Raw genomic sequence first — 12,781 nt, 5'->3', positions numbered from 1 at the left:
GAAAGAATGTAGATAAATAGGATCTCTTATACACCACTTAGTGAAGTTGCTCAGTCGTGTCCGACTCTTACGACCCCGTGGACAGTAGCCCACCAGGCTCCCCTGTCCATGGGATTCTCCACGCAAGAATACTGAAGTGGGTTGCCATTTCCTTCTCCAGGGGATCTTCCCGAACCAGGGATCAAACCCAGGTCTCCCACATTGCAGGCAGACACTTTAACTTCTGAGCCACCGGTGTGTAAAACGGTACAATCTCTTGGGAAAACAAGTTGGCATCATCTAGTTTCCCTTAACTTCAACCCAAAAAATTCTAAAGAGAAATTCTTACATGCATCCCTGGAGACATATACAAGAATGTTCACATCAGTCCTGTTTGTACAGCAAGAACATGGAAACAATCCAAGCACTTGGCCCAAAGGTCAGAAGAATGGGTACATGGGCTGTAATAAATTTACACAGTGAAATAATCTCCTTAGTTGCACCTGAGTGAACATGTCCCAAAAGGGTGAATCTTAGAAATAGTGCTGAGTCAAACAAAAGACAATTCTTAGAAGATAATATATAATATTTCTTTTGTAATTCAAACTCAAGGAAAATGAGATATTACATTGTTCAGGCATGAGAGATAAAGCTTCTTAAATGGATAACTATGATCAAAAAGGCCATTACCTCCAACAGGGAAGCAGAGGGAAGAGACAAGCAGAAAGCATGTACTTGCCAATAACGTTCCAGCTAGGGGAAAGGGGTTCATAAACGTTTATTATTCACTAGCTAATGAGTTAATTGGAACTTGGAGTCAAGGCCAGTAGTCTGAGGAGCCAAGACACAGGCATGAAGACACAGGTCTGACGCAGGCTTGAAGGAGTCATTCACACTACACAGCCCAGCAGGGAACGTAGAGCTGACCTACTACTGACAAATCTGAATCACAGATCACTCCCAGAATTTTCCCCAAAGACACTCAGTTTAATTAATTTAATTAAGAAGAACCCTAACCTTAAAGGCAGATTCCCTCAGAGCTCTGTCTCCAGCAAGAAAAGCAGAAGCCGAATCATGTGGGTGTGTCAGCCCTGCCCCCTAGTGGTATGCAGGGGAATGACCGGGTAGACAGGCTGAAGACAGACAGCAGAGCAGAGTACCGAGCAGGCAGACCCGGGCACACACTGAAGGACAGATTGTAAAAGACAAAATACCAAACCCTAGATCTGACAGAAAGGCCAGTCGTTCCCATCTACAGCCAGAGCTCTGGACGAAAGTGGCACTGTATCCGAACGCACGCTAAACACTGTATGGAGACTTCCATTTTTCAGATGGAGTAGGAAGTACCAGAGCATGGCTTCACTTTATTACTATTCAGCGAAAACAGTGGAAACAGTGTCAGACTTTATTTTTTGGGCTCCAAAATCACTGCGGATGCTGACTGCAGCCATGAAATTAAAAGATGCTTACTCCTTGGAAGGAAAGTTATGACCAACCTAAACAGTATATTGAAAAAGCAGAGACATTACTTTGCCAACAAAGGTCCGTCTAGTCAAGGCTATGGTTTTTTCCCGTGGTCATGTATGGATGTGAGAGTTGGACTGTGAAGAAAGCTGATCGCCAAAGAATTGATGCTTTTGAACTGTGGTGCTAGGGAAGACTCTTGAGAGTCCCTTGGACTGCAAGGAGATCCAACCAGTTCATTCTGAAGATCAATCCTAGGAGTTCATTGGAGGGACTGATGCTAAAGCTGAAACTCCAATACTTTGGCCACCTCATGTGACGAGTTGACTCACTGGAAAAGACTCTGATGCTGGGAAGGATTGGGGGCGGGAGGAGAAGGGGATGACGGAGAGTGAGATGGTTGGATGGCATCACCGACTCGATGGACATGAGTTTGAGTGAACTCCGGGAGTTGGTGATGGACAGGGAGGCCTGGCATGCTGTGATTCATGGGGTTGCAAAGAGGCGGACACGACTGAGCGACTGAACTGAAGATCCATCCACTCCTTAGCCTCAGCCTTTGAGAGGCCAACCACCAAACGCCCACCTCAGTGTCCTTTCTGGTGTCCCTGCACTGGCACATGATTGAATGGTCATTGTGGTCACCACCCACATGACCAGTGTAACAAAGGGGGGTCACCTGGATTAACTGTTAATATCTGAAGATCCACCTGCAAACGATCCAAACAACTTAGGGTAGAGAATCTCATATACTTTCTCTATTGAGACACTAAAGCATAATTTCCACTGCAAAAGAAAAATGCTGCAACAGTGAATGGTTTGGACCACTAATTATATGCATAAAATTATTTTAAAATATTTAAAAAGGAAAAGAAATTGAAAATACATGTAGCAAAGAGTGAATAAGTTTGCTAAATAGTTTACAGAGAATGTTATATCTTTTTTGGCTTACAACTTTATGAAAATTTTTTATTAGAATATAGCTGATTTACAAAGCTATGTTAGGCAATTTTATTAAATTTTAAAGCAATTTAGAATAACAGAGTTAGATTGTAAGAATTCTACACTTTTCAAAATTGATGTCAGACTTCTCATATTAAACAAAATAATCTTTAAGAATTGTATTTAAATTTTAATTATGTAATTCCAATTAAGTCACGAGTCTTTCAAGAAAAAAACTGTATCTGCAAATTATTTTTTTTGCAAATACTTCAAATCTTGTCTAGATGAATTTAAACCAAAACATCAGTTTTACAGTTATCATCAGGAGGAAAAACTCCAAAAAAATCTACAAAAAATAAAAAATAAATCCAGGTGTAAGAAACAATATAAAATATCTGAAAAGAAACCAAACACCCAAAACACAGTTTGTTCACACTTGTCAAACTTCAAAAATCATAGACTATACACATAAATCAAGCACACCGCTCTTTTTAAGATCGGTTTACTTGTGGAGGTTAAAAACCCTTGTCTGAATGATGACTTTAGATTGTCACTCAATTCAATGGTTGGAAATCAAACGCTTGACTTTTGACAGTTACCTAAACTATGAATCCTAAGGACAACCTACTCTGGAAAATACGTTTCTAAAAATAAATTTTCTGAATTACATTCTGCTGCACACATTGAATAAACAGTGATCATTTTAAATGTGCTACTTCTGTATCATATACACCAAGCATCTGAACAGGCAGAAATAACCAGAGTCTATTTTAAACAGCATGATGGGTTAATGGTGAGTCCATTTAGATTCTCTCCTTAAAAGTCTGATTGAAGAATATTTATAGACTGGAAACCCAGTTTTTTAAATGTCAACGTCATACAGTTTTCATCCACAGTGGAACAAACAAGATGAAGGCTATGAATGGTTTGGCGGTCACAAACATAGTCAAGGCTGGCTTGATGAGTACACAACCTGTGTAGCAGCAAAGACACAGTCAGAAGTGCCTGGTTTGGTTTAACGCTCCCCTGTTGCAGTCTTGAAACTCTTCACAATTGTTTAATCAGGAGCCCCATGTACTTACTTTACTGGGGGACCCACAAATTATTAGCATGTCTGGCATACAGTGTTTTGTTCACGCCCTTCAGCATGTGTCCAGGAGGTAACTATAGCACAGAAGAATGTAATAAGAAATCTTGGTCAGAGAAAGACAGCGAGACAGTTTTACCGTTCTTCATCAGAAATTTTGGAATGGTTTTGTCACAAACTTAATGTGAGATGTTCAAACACTACAGAATAGCAGACACTACGTGATTCAAAGGCTTCTCAAACAATCACACACACACACACACACACACACACACACACACACACATCCTAATGCTATAGTTTGCAGAACTTAGCACCTGCAGTTTGTTCACTGGAAACTGCTGAAGAAGTAACCACACGAAAAGCCTTGTTGAGAATCCAAATGTTTCTCAGGCGACACCTGCTGTAAGAGCCTCCCATTCTTCAACCCCAGTGAAGTGCTGAAACTGGAGCGCATTTCAGCACAGGCTAGAGGCAGATGGCGTCACCTGTAACCAAACATTGAGTTTAACTCTCAGCCCTTTAGTGTTCTACCAAAAGGTGTAAAAGCTTTTCTGAATATGTAGTAATTTCCAGTGTGTTTTGTCAATTAATGGATATTGAGAGTCTAATTCTTATATGAAGGGGAGGTTTTCTTTCGTTTTGCTAAAATATTGGCAACCACTTGTCTAACATCTTGTCACTAGAAAGGCAGATCTCTGGACCAGTGGCATCAGCATCACCTGAAGACTGTTAAAGAGGCAGGACTGGAATCTGTATTTTGACAAGATTCCCGGGTGAATGCACCTACGGGCGCATTAAGGCTGAGAAGCTATTCCAGACAAGCACTGACCAAGTTCAGGCTGCAGGGGGCTGACCACCAGTGCAGAGGTGTGTGTGCAGACCAGCTACCTTCAAGTTCTTTCATGAAGACTGTTTTCAGTTCAGTTCCAGTACTGCTCTCCCTAAAGAGGCATGATTTCCCGGCTGCTTTATTTCCATTTAAGGCGTCAGCAGTGAAGGTCTCATGGTGTCACCTGTGCAGACACAGACGTGGTGCACAGCAGCAGCTCCTCACCCACACATGGCCACGGGGAGTGGACAACCACAGTCAGCCTGGGCGCACACTCGGCAACGAGCACCACAACCTCAAAAACGGCTCCAGTGGACAGCTGTCATTTCTGCAGCCCAGTTCCCCACCTTTTGGTAGCTGACTCACTTTTTCTTTACAAAAACCCTCTCAACTCTCAGACCACGAAGGCTGGGTGGAGCCCACACCCACTGCCTGGCTCAGAGGCCTGGCCTCGCAGGGCTCATGGTGGCTGCTTCAGCAATGGTCACGCAACCCAATCAGGACTGCTAATAATCAGCCTTTAGACTTCTTAGATGATATTTTAGGCCAGAAGATTGTAAATCAGACCGTCTTTCCCACTACAGGAAGAAAAACCCCCAGCCAAGGAAAAGAGCCAATGACAGGTAACAGAACCAAGAGACGGAGAAGGAGACAAGAGTCCCGAGACGGCCAGCTGAGGCCCTGGACCAACCCAGCCTCCAGATGCCTGCCCCCAGAGGTCTCCACACAGAATCCCCTCTGCCGTTTTTAAAATTAGCCTGAAATGGGTTCCTGACACTTTTAGCTGAAAGACTACTGAAAACATGACTCTGCTCCGGAACTCTGGTTTCAAGAAATAGAGATACATACAAAGATCTATGTGAAGACTGTTCACCAAAATTCATTTTTACAGTCTATTTTCTTTCTGTATTTTACAAATTATATAGTATGAACACAATTTCATAAAACATAACTACACATACAGAGGAAAAAAGACTGGGACAAAATATGTAAAAAATATCATTAAAGGGTAATTCCAATTGGTTACAAATCATTTTTGTCTTTCCCTGGATTATTTCTCTTAATTTCTTAATTTCCCATAATTAATATGATTTTAAATAAGCAATAGATCATTTAAGGCATAGATTTAATATCTTTTAAGGGAGACTTTGTTAGCAATAGTGTTTCTATTCTAAGATCCAAAAAATTAGTGAATTAGGAATGAGAAGTTTTACAATTTTTTCTCAATCCTTTTATAAAAGGTGAAGGGAGGAGAACATAAGAAGCTCGGAAACAGCGAAATATTAGTGGCATAATTAACAGGCTCATGCTAAATGGCTCAGATAACAGTCTCTTTTCTTAGTAAATATTTTCAAAAGTCATAAACAGTTGTTCCTCTTATGAGGTTCAGCCTAGAAAAGTTAAACTGACAGAGAAATGATGGCAGTTGACAATTCCATGAGCATAACCTAGGACTTTGAGACCACACTGAAGGAAATGTGATGAAACGGCAGGAAGGGATCAGACTGTTTTCCAGAGACATTACTCTGCAGTCTTCCAGACCTTGAAAATAAGACAGTAGAACCCAGTGGAGGTATCATCTGGAGAGGTGAGAGGCCAGACCCCAAAGGGCAACAGAGAAAGGCAGGAAAGTTCAGAGCTAGTCACAGAGGAGACAGGTAGGTGGGGCAAAAAAGAGAGGAAAGCGAAACTTAAAGATCTGAGAAGGATGGGGAAAGTGAGCTAAGCAAGTGGTGACAGAGGAAAGGAGAATGAATATATTTTAAGGATGCTGAACTTTCAAACTCAATGCCTGACTGAAAAATGGGCTCCATCACAGGATTCTTAGGGCAGTGAAACTATCCTATTCTGTCTGATACATGGCGGATACATGTCATGACACACTTGTCGAAATTCATAGAACACACAAAACAATGAACCCTAATGTAAAGCACAGACTTTGGATGATAATGACCTACCTTCATAAATTGTAACAGTTTACAGTGGAGGAGGCTGGAGGGGTAGGAGGTATATAGGAACTCTGTGTACTCAATTTTGGTGAGAACCTAAAATTGCTCTGAAAAATAGACTCCTATTTAATAAAATTTTAGGTTCCAAAGAACAAAACTAACTTAACCCACTCTTCCTAAAATTTTTACTCTTATAAATGGGAGATGTGAAGGACGGAAACATCCTTGGACTAGCCACCACTGTAGCCACAGAAACAACCGGAGACTTCAGAAAAACAGCGGAAGACACGATACAGGAAACCTGGGCTGCCCCGGGCTCTAACTGGGCTCCTCACTCACTACTAGACTCTCTGCAAGGAAAACCAACTCCGTCCTTAAATGCCCAAAGAGGAACAAAACCTACATGCCTGGAATGTGATGCAAGCCTCACAGTCCAAATCCAACCCATCATAGCAACAGATTCAGATCTCATATTTCACTTTTGTGTGTGCTTCTCCAGTAATGGTAACACGCTGGGCACACAGATTGAAACACTCCAGATGAAACCTCTTTGCAAGTTCATCAGCATATTTAATATAAAAGCACCCATACTGTGCAACGAATTTTTATTGCTTAAAATAATAATAAGTTTTTTTTTCCAGTTCCTTCATAGAGATCCAAAAACCAGGATGGAGCTGTGTACCTGTTAGCTGATGGCCTGTCTGGTTCCTATGAGCACAGCAGACCTCCTAAATGTCGAGGCTGAAGCCCCCACCTCACCCTCACAGTGTAACACCAAATGGAAAGTATGTGTCAGTCGCTCAATCATGTCTGACTCTTTTGTGACCCAGTGGACTGTAGCCCACCAGGTTCTTAGGTGCGTGGAATTCTCCAGGTGAGAATACTGGAGTGGGTTGCCATTTCCTTCTCCAGGGGATCTTCCCAATCCAGGGATCAAACCCAGGTTTCCCGCACGGCAGGAAGATTCTTCACCGTCTGAGCCACCAAAAAGAAATGTTTTAAATATGTGCCCCTATTTCAACGATTTCAAAGTATAGCTACCTCAATGTCGTGAAGCATGAAAGTAAAGGCTCTGCTTTAATTTTCAAAACACTGTAAGTCCAGATTTTCAGGGGTCATAGAATAGAGTCTTAGGTTTAAAGGTCTAAATTCAGACTAAAATATTCTGATTTGCACAATTTAACAAAATCTTTCAAATTTCTCAGTTTGTATGCCCACTGACCCAGCAATTCTACTTATAGGAACTCTCCACAAATATGCTCAATATATTTGCACAACTGTGACTGTAAACGATACTGTTGTATCATCCATACCAGTAAAAACGGGAAAGAACCTAAATGTCCATAGAGACAGAAAGACACACCTCTCATATTTTTCACCAGTTTTTAAAATGAGGTGGACCTACCGTATCTCTTGCCATGGAAAGATGTCCATAATATACTGTTAGGTGGGGGCGGGGGGGAGGCAAATTTATAGAGAAATTTTGAAGAGTTATACATATAAAATTTTCTGGTAAGATAACCAATAAAATGATAGCGAGTTGAGGATTAAAATAAACCTTATTTCTATCTCACAGATTTGTCTGCATTTTTTGGAATTTTTTTTTGCAAACTTTGACAGTTTTGCAATTTCTTCTTTAAAGTCATGCAAAAAGTCTAAATCAGTGTATCAGCGCGGGAAAACTGCACCAATCCAGTACACCTATTAACGAATACAGGCCATTATTATAATCCGAGGAGCCCAAATAAATCCCTTAAGTATCCACGAGACAACGAGCAGAGCGCCGCCTTATCTTCCCTGGAGAGAAAGTTTCCAATAAGTACCACCAAACTTGCCTTAAGAGTCGCAACGCGTCAGACCCGCGCTGCCAAGTCGAATGCGGGGGGAGTAAAGCCACAGTGTCGGGCCCTACAGGAGGCTGCGGGGCTGGCGCGGCGGGCGAGGCGCAGTCCGTCCACCTCGGTCCCCCCGTCTGTCCGCGCGCCTCGCTACTCACCTCGGTCCCCTACTCCTGGCCCTCTGGGTCCCCGCGCACCGGGCGCCCTTGGGCCAGCCCCTCTGTCTCCGCCCACACCCCCGTCCCCGCCCCGTCCCCGCCCCCGCCCTGCCGCCAGGCTTTCGTTTCCTGCGAACTGAAAGCGAAACTCAGCGGAGGACGCGCTCGTGAGCGCGAGTCCCTGCCTCCACATTTGGTTTCGCGTTTAAACGTGTGCGCCGTTTGCAGAACAAGGCCTAAGCTGGTTCCTAAAATAAGCTCTCGTTTGGACATTTTAAGATCTCCATAGTCATTTCGGAGGTGTTTTACAATCGCTTGACATTTCGTGATACACGTGGCAGCATTTTTTTCTTTCTTGAAGCAATGATGTAATTTCTTAAATTGGGTATCTTAAAATTGGATGGCTTGTAGATTCGAAGACATAAGGTAGATAGATACAAGGCGAAGCCCGGCGTCCTCCGGTGCCCCTGGGGCGGTGCGGGGGCGGTGATGGGGAACCCACTGTGACGCAGAGCTGGTGGGGAACAGAAAGTGAACTGTTCCACCTTAGAACCTCACGTACACTGGGTCCCTGAGAAATGCCAGGCTCGCTGCTAAGCTCTAAATCTAATTCAGTCTATATGACAGGTTCCTAATAGAGGCCCCATTTTTATTTAAGTTTTATAGGCGAGAATACTAATTATCAGAGAGGCTAAGTGGGACGTCCTGGGTGGTCCAGTGGTTAAGATTTCCCCTTCCAAAGCAGGGGGTCTGGTTTGGTCCCTGGTCTCCCTGGTTGGGGAGCTAAGATCCCACATGCCTCACGGCCAAAACATGAAACAATAAAACACATTAAAAATGGCCCACATTAGAAAAAAAAAGAAGCTAAGTGACTTGCCTAAGGTCACAAGATTGCAAGGGTTGGAGCCAGAGAGGATTAGAGGGGACCCAGAGGATTCCAGAGGGGTCTTAACCCTAATTCCGACTGCCACCCCTTCAAATGAAATGCCAGGTCGCTGAAACTAGGGGCTCGCCAGATGGACATGCAGAGAAGTTAAGGTTCAAGGACAAATGGACAACTTGCAGTTCAGTTCAGTTGCTCAGTCTTGTCGGACTCTTTGCCAACCCATGGACTGCCTGTCCATCACCAACTCCCGGAGTTTACTCAAACTCATGTCCATTGACTCGGTGATGCCTTCAACCAACTCATCCTCTGTCGTCCGATTCTCCTCCCGTCTTCTATCTTTCCCAGCATCAGAGTCTTTTCAAAGGAGTAAGTTCTTCTCATCAGGTGGCCAAACTATTGGAGTTTCAGCTTCAGCATCAGTCCTTCCAATGAACATTCAGGACTGATTTCCTTTAGGATGGACTGTTTGGATCTCCTTGAGGTCCAAGTGACTCTCAGTGTCTTCTCCAACACCACAGTTCAAAAGCATCAATTCTTTGGTGCTCAGTTTTCTTTATACTCCAACTCTCACATCCATACATGACTACCGGAAAAAAACATAGCCTTGACTAGACTGACCTTTGCTGCCAAAGTAACATCTCTGCTTTTTAGTAAGCTGTCTAGATTGGTCACAACTTTTCTTCCAAGTAGCAAGCATCTTTTAATTTCAAGGCTGCAGTCACCAGCTGCAGTGATTTGGGAGCCCAAAGAGATAAAATCTGTCACTGTTTCTACTTTTTCCCCATCTATCTGCTATGAAGTGATGGGACTAGATGCCATGATCTTAGTTTTCTGAATTTTGAGCTTTAAGACAGCTTTTTCACTCTCCTCTTTCACTTTTATCACGAGACTCTTTAGTTCTTCTTTGCTTTCTGCCATTAGGGTAGTGTCATCTGTATATCTGAGGTTATTGATATTTCTCCCAGCAAATTTGATTCCAGCTTGTGCTTCATCCAGTCCAGCGTTTCTCATGATGTAATCTGCATATAAGTTAAATAAGCAGGGAGACAACATACAGCTTGCTGTACTCCTTTCCCAATTGGGAACCAGTCTGTTGTTCCACCTCCAGTTCTAACTGTTGCTTCTTGACCTGCATACAGATTTCTCAGGAAGCAGGTCAGGTGGTGTGATAGTCTCATCTGTTGAAGAATTTTCCACAGTTAATTGTGATCCACACAGTCAAAGGCTTTGGCGTAGTCAATAAAGCAGAAGTAGATGTTTTTATGGAACTCTCATGCTTTTTCCATGATCCAACAGATGTTGGCAATTTGATCTCCGGTTCCTCTGCCTTTTCTAAATCCAGTTGAACATCTAAAAGTTCACGGTTCACGTACTGTTGAAGCCTGGCTTGGAAAATTTTGAGCATTACTTTGCTAACATTTGAGATGAGTGCAATTGTGCGATAGTTTGAGCATTCTTTGGCATTTCCTTTCTTAGGGATTGGAATGAAAACTGACCTTTTCGGTCCTGGGGCCACTGCTGATTTTTCTAGGTTTGCTGGCATATTGAGTATGGCACTTTCACAACATCAGCTTTTAGGATTTGAAATAGCTCAACTGGAATTCCATCACCTCCACTAGCTTTGTCCATAGTAATGTTTCCTAAGGCCCACTTGACTTCACATTCCAGGATATCTGGCTCTAGGTGAGTGATCACACCATCATGATTATCTGAGTTGTGAAGATCTATTTTGTACAGTTCTTCTGTGTATTCTTGCCACCTCTTCATAGTATCTTCTGCTTCTGTTAGGTCCATACCATTTCTGTCCTTTATCGAGCCCATCTTTGCATGAAATGTTCCCTTGGTATCTCTAATTTTCTTGAAGAGATCTCTAGTCTTTCCTATTCTATTATTTTCCTCTATTTCTTTGCACTGATCACTGAGGAAGCCTTTCTTATCTCTCCTTGCTATTCTTTGAACTCTGAATTCAAATGGGTATATCTTTCTTTTTCTCCTTTGCTTTTCACATCTCTTCTTTTCACAGCTATTTGTAAGGCCTCCTCAGACAGCCATTTAGATTTTATACATTTCTTTTTCTTGAGGATGGTCTTGATCCCTGTCTCTTGTACAATGTCATGAACCTCCATCCATAGTTCCTCAAGCACACTATCAGATCTAGTCCCTTAAATCTATTTCTCACTTCCACTGTATAATCGTAAGGGATTTGATTTAGGTCATACATGAATTGCCTAGTGGTTTCCCCTACTTTCTTCAATTTAAGTCTGAATTTGGCAATAAGGAGTTCATGATCTGAGCCACAGTCAGCTCCCAGTCTTGTTTTTGCTGACCGTATAGAGCTTTTCCCTCTTTGGCTGCAAAAATTATAATCAGTCTGATTTTGGTGTTAGCCATCTGGTGATATCCGTGTGTAGAGTCTTCTCTTGTGTTGTTGGAAGAGGGTGTTTACTATGACCAGTGCATTATTTTCAACATATTCAATGTTCAAACTTCACCAGTTATCCCAGTATTGTCCTTTATATCAACTTTTTTCCAATACAGAATCTAAGCCATAATCTCCTTCATTTAGGCTTTTTATTATTAAACTTTTTATTTTGAGATAATTGTAAGAAATCATGCAGAGAGATTCGAGTTTTCCCATCTAGTAGGACTGTGGTGCGTATTGAAGAGGAAAATTTAAAATTTTGCATAACCTCCTCCCTCTGCCTCTGTAGCTCAGTTTGCCCCTTGCAAAGGCTAGATCACATAGGTCACGTAGTCTCAGCAAGTGGGGACTTACAACGGTAGGAACTGGAGTTTATCTCACTCACCCTCGTCCTGCTTTTTGCAATCTCCCAGCCCCTGCAAACCTGCTTAATCATGCCTGTCCAGGCCAGGTATTCCCCTCCCCACCTTGACTTCTATTCCCGTGCGTGCAAAACCCCTTAGTTTAAACCATCCTATTAATAGTGTTGCCCACTATAATCTGACTACAAAAACTCTCTACTGCCTTTGTTCAGAGCTCAGAGCTTGGAGTATTAACTCTTCTGGGCCCACTGGCATAATAAACCTGAGTTTTCCAACTCTCTGAATGTGGTGCTTGGTTTCTCAAGTACTGGTTTCTGCAACAATATCACAATCAGGATATTGACACCAATGCAGCCAATGTTCATGCAGAACATGTCCATGGACTCAAGCATCCCATAGGTCATCCTTCATAGACACACCTACTTCCATCCCCCCACCCCTCACCTTAACCTCTGCGGAACACTAATGTGTTCATCATTTGTATAACTTAATCATTCCAGAAACGTTATGTAGGGGAATTCCCTACCAGTCCAGGGCTTAGGACTCTGTGCTTCCAATGCAGGAGGCACCGGTTGAATCTCTGGTGGGGGAAAACTGAGATCCTGTGATCCTCTGCTGCTGCTGCTGCTGCTGCTAAGTCGCTTCAGTCGTGTCCGACTCTGTGCAACTCCATAGATGGCAGCTGACCAGGCTCCACCGTCCCTGGGATTCCCCAGGCAAGAACACTGGAGTGGGCTGTCATTTCCTTCTCCAATGTGTGAAAGTGAAAAGTGAAAGTGAAGTCGCTCAGTCGTGTCCGACTAGTAGCGACCCCATGGACTGCAGCCCACCAGGCTCCTCTGTCCATGCGATTTTCTAGGCA

General features: G+C 42.9%; 1 protein-coding gene across 2 annotated transcripts in view; it reads right to left on the bottom strand.

Annotated features, from left to right (window-relative positions):
• The window catches only part of USP18 (ubiquitin specific peptidase 18), a 32,677-nt gene extending 24,345 nt beyond the window's left edge, over positions 1-8,332 (bottom strand). The window contains exon 1 of one of the 2 annotated variants that reach the window (XM_055396061.2): positions 8,250-8,332. The gene's annotated coding sequence lies outside the window, so the exon portion shown is untranslated. Of the gene's footprint in view, positions 1-8,088 lie in introns of both variants that reach the window. The other variant, XM_055396062.2, reaches the window with a different exon arrangement.
• Positions 8,333-12,781: the final 4,449 nt, after the last annotated feature.

This window comes from Moschus berezovskii, chromosome 6 (genome assembly GCF_049115385.1).
Source record: "Moschus berezovskii isolate FMDL1 chromosome 6, NW_MosBer_1.0, whole genome shotgun sequence".
Classification (NCBI taxonomy): Eukaryota; Metazoa; Chordata; class Mammalia; order Artiodactyla; family Moschidae; genus Moschus; species Moschus berezovskii.
Note: the sequence above shows the minus strand (reverse complement) of the source record. Positions and strands in the feature narration are given on the sequence as shown.